The sequence below is a fragment of the Polypterus senegalus genome, unplaced genomic scaffold (assembly GCF_016835505.1).
Source record: "Polypterus senegalus isolate Bchr_013 unplaced genomic scaffold, ASM1683550v1 scaffold_1027, whole genome shotgun sequence".
Classification (NCBI taxonomy): domain Eukaryota; kingdom Metazoa; phylum Chordata; class Cladistia; order Polypteriformes; family Polypteridae; genus Polypterus; species Polypterus senegalus.
The window spans coordinates 52,044-61,101 of NW_024381203.1; the positions used below are offsets into that span (position 1 = coordinate 52,044).

At 39.5% G+C, this 9,058-nt stretch overlaps 1 long non-coding RNA gene across 3 annotated transcripts; it reads right to left on the reverse strand.

Annotated features, from left to right (window-relative positions):
- Window positions 1-3,119: 3,119 nt before the first annotated feature.
- On the reverse strand, window positions 3,120-8,429 carry LOC120520512. Of its 3 annotated transcripts, XR_005631858.1 has the most exons (5): window positions 8,173-8,429; window positions 8,037-8,081; window positions 3,965-4,124; window positions 3,561-3,856; window positions 3,120-3,345 (listed from the first exon to the last, which is right to left on the reverse strand). It is a non-coding gene; the product is annotated as an uncharacterized LOC120520512 (long non-coding RNA). The 3 variants fall into 3 exon arrangements; XR_005631859.1 differs by lacking the exons at window positions 8,037-8,081; window positions 8,173-8,429 and adding an exon at window positions 6,930-7,439; XR_005631857.1 differs by lacking the exons at window positions 8,037-8,081; window positions 8,173-8,429 and having other exon boundaries at window positions 3,965-4,456.
- Between the last annotated feature and the right edge of the window lie 629 nt (window positions 8,430-9,058).

Here is a 9,058-nt window from a genome sequence, read left to right on the forward strand (position 1 = left end):
GTGTGTGCTTGGTGTGTGGGTGTGCCCTTCCCAGGGTTTGTTTCCTGCCTTGCGCCCTGTGTTGGCTGGGATTGGCTCCAGCAGACCCCCGTGACCCTGTAGTTAGGATATAGTGGGTTGGATAAAGGATGGATAATTACAGAATATTACAAATCACATGCTTGACATTCTCATGTTCACATATCAGGAAATAGACAACGTTAAGAAAGCTGGCAATAAAATTGTGACTTTAAAGAATCCTTTGGTTGTCTCTACATGTTATCAATGTTAAATGTAAGAAATAGTTATCATAGTGCTAATAGTCACATTTCGATAATAATTTTTATAATGAAGTTTACTATGTTAAACGATCTGTGAAGAGCAAATATTATGCCTTTAAACGAGTAATAATTTTGCAGTTTTGTGACTGTGCACCTGTTAGTCAGAGTATTCAATTATTTGACTTAATTGGATCTTTATTACTTTTGGGATTTTAAATACCGCTTTAAGATCATCAAATATATGTTTATTATAATACATATTACTTATGCAAAAGTTACATTTAGATATTAAAACATGACAGATGTTTGTTTGTAGTACATATCTCATTCATCCTCCATTTGACTCCATCAAGTCCAGGTGGTGTGCTGAACACATCAGCCTGTCTTTAGTGTCTCTGAGATTTGAGGAGAAGGCCAGGAGTCCAACTGTACAGCAGGCACTGATGGTCGTCAGCATTACAACTGGTATTAAGTTAGAGATGGCAGATAGCTCAGCCGGGCATAATCCTATATGACTACCCAAGCAAACAGCATATTAAGAGCATACAGAGTCTGTATACTCCAATATGGCCCTGACATAACATCCTGTACAGCTGTAAATGACTCCACTTTACTGGTCATTTTAGCACACACTACACTGTAGTCTGTCTAAGCTCTCCACTGCTCAAAAAAATTAAAGGAACCCTTTTGAATGAGAGTATAGTATCAAGTCAATGAAACTTATGGGCTATTGATCTGGTCAGTTAAGTAGCAGAGGGGCTTGTTCATCAGTTTCAGCTGGTTTGGTGCACTACAGGGGCAACACTGAGATGACCCCAAAACAGAAATGAATGGTTTAACAGCTGGAGGTAGGCCACTGACATTTTTCAATCCTCATCTGTCTTGTCACTCATTTTGCACTTGTCTACAGCCAGTATCACTACTGGTAGCATGAGGCCATACCTGGACCCTACAGAGCTGGCTCAGGTAGTCCAACTTCTCCAGGATGGATCAATACCATGTGTCAATGCTAGAAGGTTTGCTGTGTCTCCCATCACAGTCTGAAGGGCTTGCAGGAGATTCCAGGAGACAGACAGGCAGTTTCTCTAGGAGAGCTGGACAGGTCCCCTCGTAGGAGGTCCTTAACCCATCAGCAGGACCCACCAGTATCTGTTCCTTTTGGCAAGGAGGACCAGGATGAACACTGTCAGAGCCTACAAAATGACCTCCAGCAGGCAGGTCACTGATGTGAATGTCACTCACCAAACAATCAGATACAGACTTCATGAGGGTGACCTGAGGGCCCAATGAGCCTCTAGTGGGCACCATCGAGCTCGATTGGCATTTGCCATAGAGTACCAGAATTGGCAGGTCCACAGGTTCACCCTGAGCACATTGATGCACATTCAGTGATGGTATATCTGGAGAGGCATATCCATGGAGGGACACACAGACCTCTACAGGCTGGACAACGGCACCTTGACTGCTGTATCGGGATGAAATCCTTGGACCCATTGTTAGACCCTGTGCTGGTTTCTCCTGGTGCATGACAATGCCCTCATGTGGCAAGAGGATGAAGGAATTGATACCATTGACTGGCCCCACACTCACTCACCTGAACTCAATCCATTAGACCACCTCTGGGTGAGATATTATTTTTCGGTCCATCTGATGCCACCAGGTTGCACCTCTGACTGTCCAGGAGCTCAGCGATGCCCTGGTCCAGATCTGGGAGGAGATCCCACAGGACACCATCCGTCGTTTCATTCGGATGTTGTAAGGCATGGGGGTTAGCATACAAACTACTGGGTACAATTTGGGAGTTGCTGTAATGAAAAATGGATTTGCCTACCTGCCTGACATCATTTTTTCTCTTTGATTTTCAGGGTGTCTTTGAATTCAGCCTTCCCTGTGTAGGCTGATCAATTTCATTTCCATCCTTTCGTTCCTAACACATCACCTTATCAGCACAGATAGCCAGCAGGCTTTTTTTCCCCCATTGAGATCTGATGTGTTTTCAAAGTGTTCCTTTAATTTTTTTGAGCAGTTTATATATATATTACATACATACATACATACATACATACACACACACATACATATATACACACACAAACGCTGACACACACTTAATGTCAAGACATTAGGATAACGAGGTTCTAGCTGTGAGTTATGGTTTTAGAATACTGAGCTTTAAAAGTTTTGACTCTCCATTTATCAGAAGTATACACTCTTTTTCCTTTGTGTTCCTGTAAATACAAGCTGCATTTTCAGTTAAAGACAATGCCAAGTTTTATTGAAAATGTGACTCCTAAATAAAGATAAATAAGACCCTTATTGTTGTAGACTATGTTTGTAAGTGAACAAGAAAGTCTTGACCATGATGCTCAGTTTCCAAGCTGTTTTATCCTGTGGGATTACCGGTGAGTCCAGCAAAGTGCCATTTGTAGACGGTGTTGATGCAAGAGGAGGCTCTGCTCAAATCTATCAGTTCTAGTTGTGTTAATATGCGAGTTGACTGTACCAGCACAAATGAAAACACTCAGCATTGTAACTACCAAAAACAATGTTAATAATTATTCAGTATAAATTGTACAACCATTTTAAGAAATATTTACAGTTAACAATAATGATGGGTCAGTTGAACTGAAAGAAAAATGTATCTTCTTTGTACATTCTAACAAACTGACTGATCGGGGAATAAACTGATGCACACCCACCTATATATTATATACAAATAATAATATGTAATGGGATAGGCATGTTTGCTTGTAATGTTCAAAAAGTATTAAAACTGTACAATAGTTATAAAATTGAAGAAAATGCAGATGGCATGAATTGGTTACAACAGATACACAGACAATTTCAAAAATACAGAACTTAATCAACAGTGTCCTTTATTATTTACATCAATCGTTAAATATACACAACTCTATTATGCACAGTCAAACACTCAAATAAAAAAAAGTTAAAAGACCAATAAAGCAAGTGACATGTTTATTAGAGAAGGCGCTGAGATGGAATCCCAAGTTGAAAAGCCTCAGTGACGTGGTCTGTCCTCATACTGTTAACAGTTGAACCACAAGTGTGTCAAACTCTTTACTCACTTAAAAAAAAAAAATTTTTACCAATACTAAAAAAGTGTATTAATGCGTATTTTAAATTTCATTTTAAACATATATTTACATTTATATGTATTTAGTGTATATTCTTGTCTAAATTCACTACAAGTAAAGTGGTATTCTGATTAACAGAATAATGGTGCTGAAAATAAAAAGAAAGGACTGCCTGCTCCCCAACACAACATGATGTACCACTCACCATCTGCTGGTCCATCAATGAACAGACCTTCTGCTTCTTACTCATGGAGATACTTTCTGTACTCGTCAGAGATTCACTGAAGCCAAATGAGCCTCTGGCATCAGCACATCCAGAATGATGAAAACTCTGTTGATCTTTTCAAAAGTGCCTACAGCTCTTGACAGCACTTCATCAGGTAGTTTTAGAGGCCATCTGTCAGCTCCTCATCTTCTACTGTATAGAGGTCATTACCTGGTGACCTTTAGGATCTTCATCATTTTTAACCATTTGGATAACACCTTTTCAGATACAACAGCCTGTTGGACAAGAAAATACAAGAGTTTGGTGCTATAAAGTCATCATAGCTCTCTGCTACTAGATAGATTACAACAACAAAGTTTTACTTGTTATCTGAACTAAGTTACCAGCAAGTGATCATCTGATCCATGGCCCTTTATGATGAACTCCAACAGTTTTCATGTTGAGTCCTCCTGGAGGCCCTGCTGATCTCTACAGCCTCATAAACCCGATTCCCTTGTTCTCGAGTCAGTTGCCATTCTGCAGCCACACGGCCAGTCTGCTCTCCTACATGGTGGACACACAAATAAGTACATCAAATTATCATATGTAGTATTGGTCTTGTGCAAGCTCTCTGGTTTTGGTCTGAACATTCATGTATTCTCATAAAAGTGGACACTTTGTGTAGAGTTCAAACTGTGAGAATTACTCTGTGCTTCACTACAAAAACTCTCATTCATGGTTATCTCAATAGGTTTTTTAGAATACATCAATTTTTTCAGAGTATTATGAATACCCCAATCTGGACACTACCTAAAATAATATGCAAGTCACAGACATGCCATCCTAAGATAAAAAGGATAAATACAGTGCTCTCCACTATTATTGGCACCCCTTGTAAAAATTAGTAAGAAGGGTTAGAAAACAAATCCCTGTTTGCTGAAGAAATGCACTGAAAAAATTTGAAACATTTGACTTTTAATTGAAACAATTTCATTCAAAGGAAAACAAAGCCCTCATCAAGAAATAAATATTTTAAAAATTAACATTTTTATAAGGGGTGTCATTAATAGTGGAGGGCACGTTAAATGAATGCCACAATTAAAATGTATGCCACACAAAGAAAAAAAAGTATATCATCAGCATCTTTAAATGACTGACAGTAAAATAAAAGGGTTCCTCCATAGTCAGATAAAGAGCATACTGACAGAGGATAAAGTACTGAAATCCTAAACAATCTAAACACAAATGTAAAGTTACATAGAGCCTATGTATCTACAGGTGCTGGTCATTAAATTAGAATATCATGACAAAGTTGATTTATTTTAGTAATTCCTTTCAAAAAGTGAAAGTTGTATATTAGATTCATTCATTACACACAAACTGATGTATTTCAAATGTTTATTTCTCTTAATTTTGATGATTATAACTGACAACTAATGAAAGACCCAAATTCAGTATCTCGGAAAATTAGAATATTGTGAAAAGGTTCAATATTGAAGACACCTGGTGCCACACTCTAATCAGCTAATTAACTCAAAACACCTGCAAAAGACTTTACATGGTCTCTCAGTCTAGTTCTGTAGGCTACACAATCATGGGGAAGACTGCTGACTTGACAGTTGTCCAAAAGACGACCATTGACAACTTGCACAAGGAGGGCAAGACACAAAAGGTCATTGCTAAAGAGGCTGGCTGTTCACAGAGCTCTGTGTCCAAGCACATTAATAGAGAGGCGAAGGGAAGGACAAGATGTGGTAGAAAAAAGTGTACAAGCAATAGGGATAACCGCACCCTGGAGAGGATTGTGAAACAAAACCCATTCAAAACTGTGGGGGAGATTCACAAAGAGTGGACTGCAGCTGGAGTCAGTGCTTCAAGAACCACCACGCACAGACGTATGCAAGACATGGGTTTCAGCAGTCGCATTCCTTGTGTCAAGCCACTCTTGAACAAGAGACAGCGTCAGAAGCGTCTCGCCTGGGCTAAAGACAAAAAGGACTGGACTGCTGCTGAGTGGTCCAAAGTTATGTTCTCTGATGAAAGTAAATTTTGCATTTCCTTTGGAAATCAAGGTCCCAGAGTCTGGAGGAAGAGAGGAGAGGCACAGAATCCACGTTGCTTGAGGTCCAGTGTAAAGTTTCCACAGTCAGTGATGGTTTGGGGTGCCATGTCATCTGCTGGCGTTGGTCCATTGTGTTTTTTGAGGTCCAAGGTCAACGCAGCTGTCTACCAGGAAGTTTTAGAGCATTTCATGCTTCCTGCTGCTGACAAACTTTATGGAGATGCAGATTTCATTTTCCAACAGGACCTGGCACCTGCACACAGTGCCAAAGCTACCAGTACCTGGTTTAAGGACCATGGTATCCCTATTCTTGATTGGCCAGCAAACTTGCCTGACCTTAACCCCATTGAAAATCTATGGGGTATTGTGAAGAGGAAGATGCAATATGCCAGACCCAACAATTCAGAAGAGCTGAAGGCCACTATCAGAGCAACATGGGCTCTCATAACACTGAGCAGTGCCACAGACTGATCGACTCCATGCCACGCCGCATTGCTGCAGTAATTCTGGCCAAAGTAGCCCCAACTAAATATTGAGTGCTGTACATGTTCATAATTTTCATGTTCATACCTTTCAGTTGGCCAACATTTCTAAAAATTCTTTTTTGCATTGGTCTTAATTGATATTCTAATTTTCTGAGATACTGAATTTGGGTCTTTCATTAGTTGTCAGTTATAATCATCAAAATTAAAAGAAATAAACATTTGAAATACATCAGTCTGTGTGTAATGAATGAATCTAAAATATACAAGTTTCACTTTTTGAATGGAATTACTGAAATAAATCAACTTTGTCATGATATTCTAATTTTATGACCAGCACCTGTATAATCTCTCTCTTTTTATATATATATATATATATATATATATATATATATATATAAATAAATCGACCAAGTCACCCAACCATGGGGAGCACGACGGAGGCTCGCCCTCCAACTCTAACCCTCCTCCCGCCCACCCTCGCTCGAGGCACGCGCACTGCCTGCTCATGTGCCCGCCCCCAACACCTCACTAAACTCACGTTTACATGCTGCATACAGCGATTCCAATCCGCGACAAACATGCTTCTTTCTTAGATGGTCAGGAACAGGAAGAAACCCTGATTCATACAATCAGAGCTATGGGAGATTCAGGAACAGGGGAAGAAACCCTGATTCATACCATCAGAGCTAGGGGAGATATTCCTACAACCGTAGCATCTACGGGAATATCTGCAACATTGTTACCGGGTGGACGTACTGCTCATTCCGTTTTTAAAATACCGTTGAAGCTGACTACTACTGCCACATGCAACATCAAACCTACCTCGCCACACGACCAACATCTTCTGCAATCCAAATTGATAACATGGGACGAGCCGCCAATGACACATGCATACGCATTCCAGGCAGTTGACAGGTTATTACGTGACCTCACGGGTGACACGCAGCCATTTGGAGGGAAAAACAATACTATTGGGTGGAGATTTCCTACAAATACTCCGTCATTATTAATGGCTCCCAAGCACTTACTGTCGCCAGTTGCATTAACAAGCAACCTTTGTGGCGTCACATGCACATACTTACAATGACGACAAATATGAAAGCTCTTCCTCACGAACAACATTTCGCAAAATGGCTCCTTGATGCTGGAGACAGGAAAAATGGAACAGCTGTAACATCACCTTCACATTATTTTCCTTTTAATTCTGATCCCGTTTAACAACTATATGGCGACATCGTCTTCTCAACTGTCACTCCGGAACAACTCAGTACGTGAGCTATATTAAACGACACCAACGAAGACTCGCTACACCTTAATGAACAAGTACTGAAACTTATCCCTACCAACGAAATAACTTTCACCAGCGTTGACTCCATCGTCACAGACGATTCCGCAGATCAACTTTCATTCCCCAAAGAATTTCTTAACAGTCTTACTCCCACTGGCATGCCTCCGCATAAACTCAAAATTAAAAATGGTTCAGTCATCATGCTTCTCAGAAACCTCATGCCAGCAAGAGGTCTCCGTAATGGCACTAGACTGACGGTTACCAGCATTCACCTCAATGTACTGGAGTGTAAAACTATCGCAGCTCCTACCTCACAAACTGTCCTTATTTCCCGGATTTCCCTGACCCCATCAGATTCAAATTTGCCTTTTACTTTTTACACGCAGACAGTTTCCTGTTAGATTAGCCTTTCCAATGACAATTAATAAGGCAACAGGACCAAACTTTCAAAAAGATCTGCAAAACTAGTTTTCAGTCACGGACAATTGTATATTGCTCTCTCCAGAGTTCCGTCTTTTCATTCACTGACAGTTGTTATCCTTAAACTCCCCCCATTTAGACAACTGTGTCTTTTAGGAAGTGTTCACCTATCAATGAATAATTATGCGGCGTAGTGGGCTAGTAACTTAATATTCAAATACCATCAACAGGTCTATTCCACAGTCTACTGAATCAGTAGGAATGTCCTAGGAAAAGGAGGAAAGAAATAAAAATACACGTGAACGTCAAACACTACAAGTGAACGACAAGTTTAAGAAATGGGTGTTTGCAATTTACCTGATTTTCATTAACATCCAATTTCCAGAAGATATTCTTGTAGCAAGCTGGCTTAAAGGAAAAAATATAAATGTCACTTTTAATTAAATTGAAAAGACTCTGTGCACATCGCGACTGTCAGTCCGAGTCACATACAATTTAGTGGTGCACTGCACATTGCAGGAAAGTCTTTTAACAATTTAGAAATATCAGGCATCATCTGCACAAAACTACCATGAAATTCTATTAAAATTGACGGTACAAAAACATCGCAGATTATTTGGTATTACAATTTAGACACATTACTCCAACATAAGGAACTACGCTGAAAAGAAAAAAAAGGTAATATCGTGCATTACTGTAACAACAATATTTATTTATATAGCACATTTTCATACAAACAGTAGCTCAAAGTGCTTTACATATTAAAGAATAGAAAAATGAAAGACATAATTATAAAAATAAATCAACATAACATCGAATAAGAGTAAGGTTCAATCGCCAGAGGACAGAAAAACAAAAACTCCAGACGGCTGGAGAAAAAATAAAATCTGTAGGGATTCCAGACCATGATACCGCCCAGTCCCCTCTGCGTCAATCTGAACTTTACCAAAAGCCTACTTCATGACAGAATAACTGATCAAGCGTTTCCCAGATGCTTGTAAATGTTTATTTTGTTTTCCATACACAGTCAAGGAGTTCTCGTGAAACTTGTCTTGTGGAATTTGAAGAGTTGCCGGTACAGCTGAGTGGCGGTTCACTTCAATGACTGAATATAAATAAATTACCACAGCGAAAATTATTATTAATACAAATGTAAAGGTTCACGGTACAAACATAACCATGCAAAACAGAGTTATTAAAAATACGAAAAAAACTGCAACTTTCAAACGTTTTCATTTCGAAG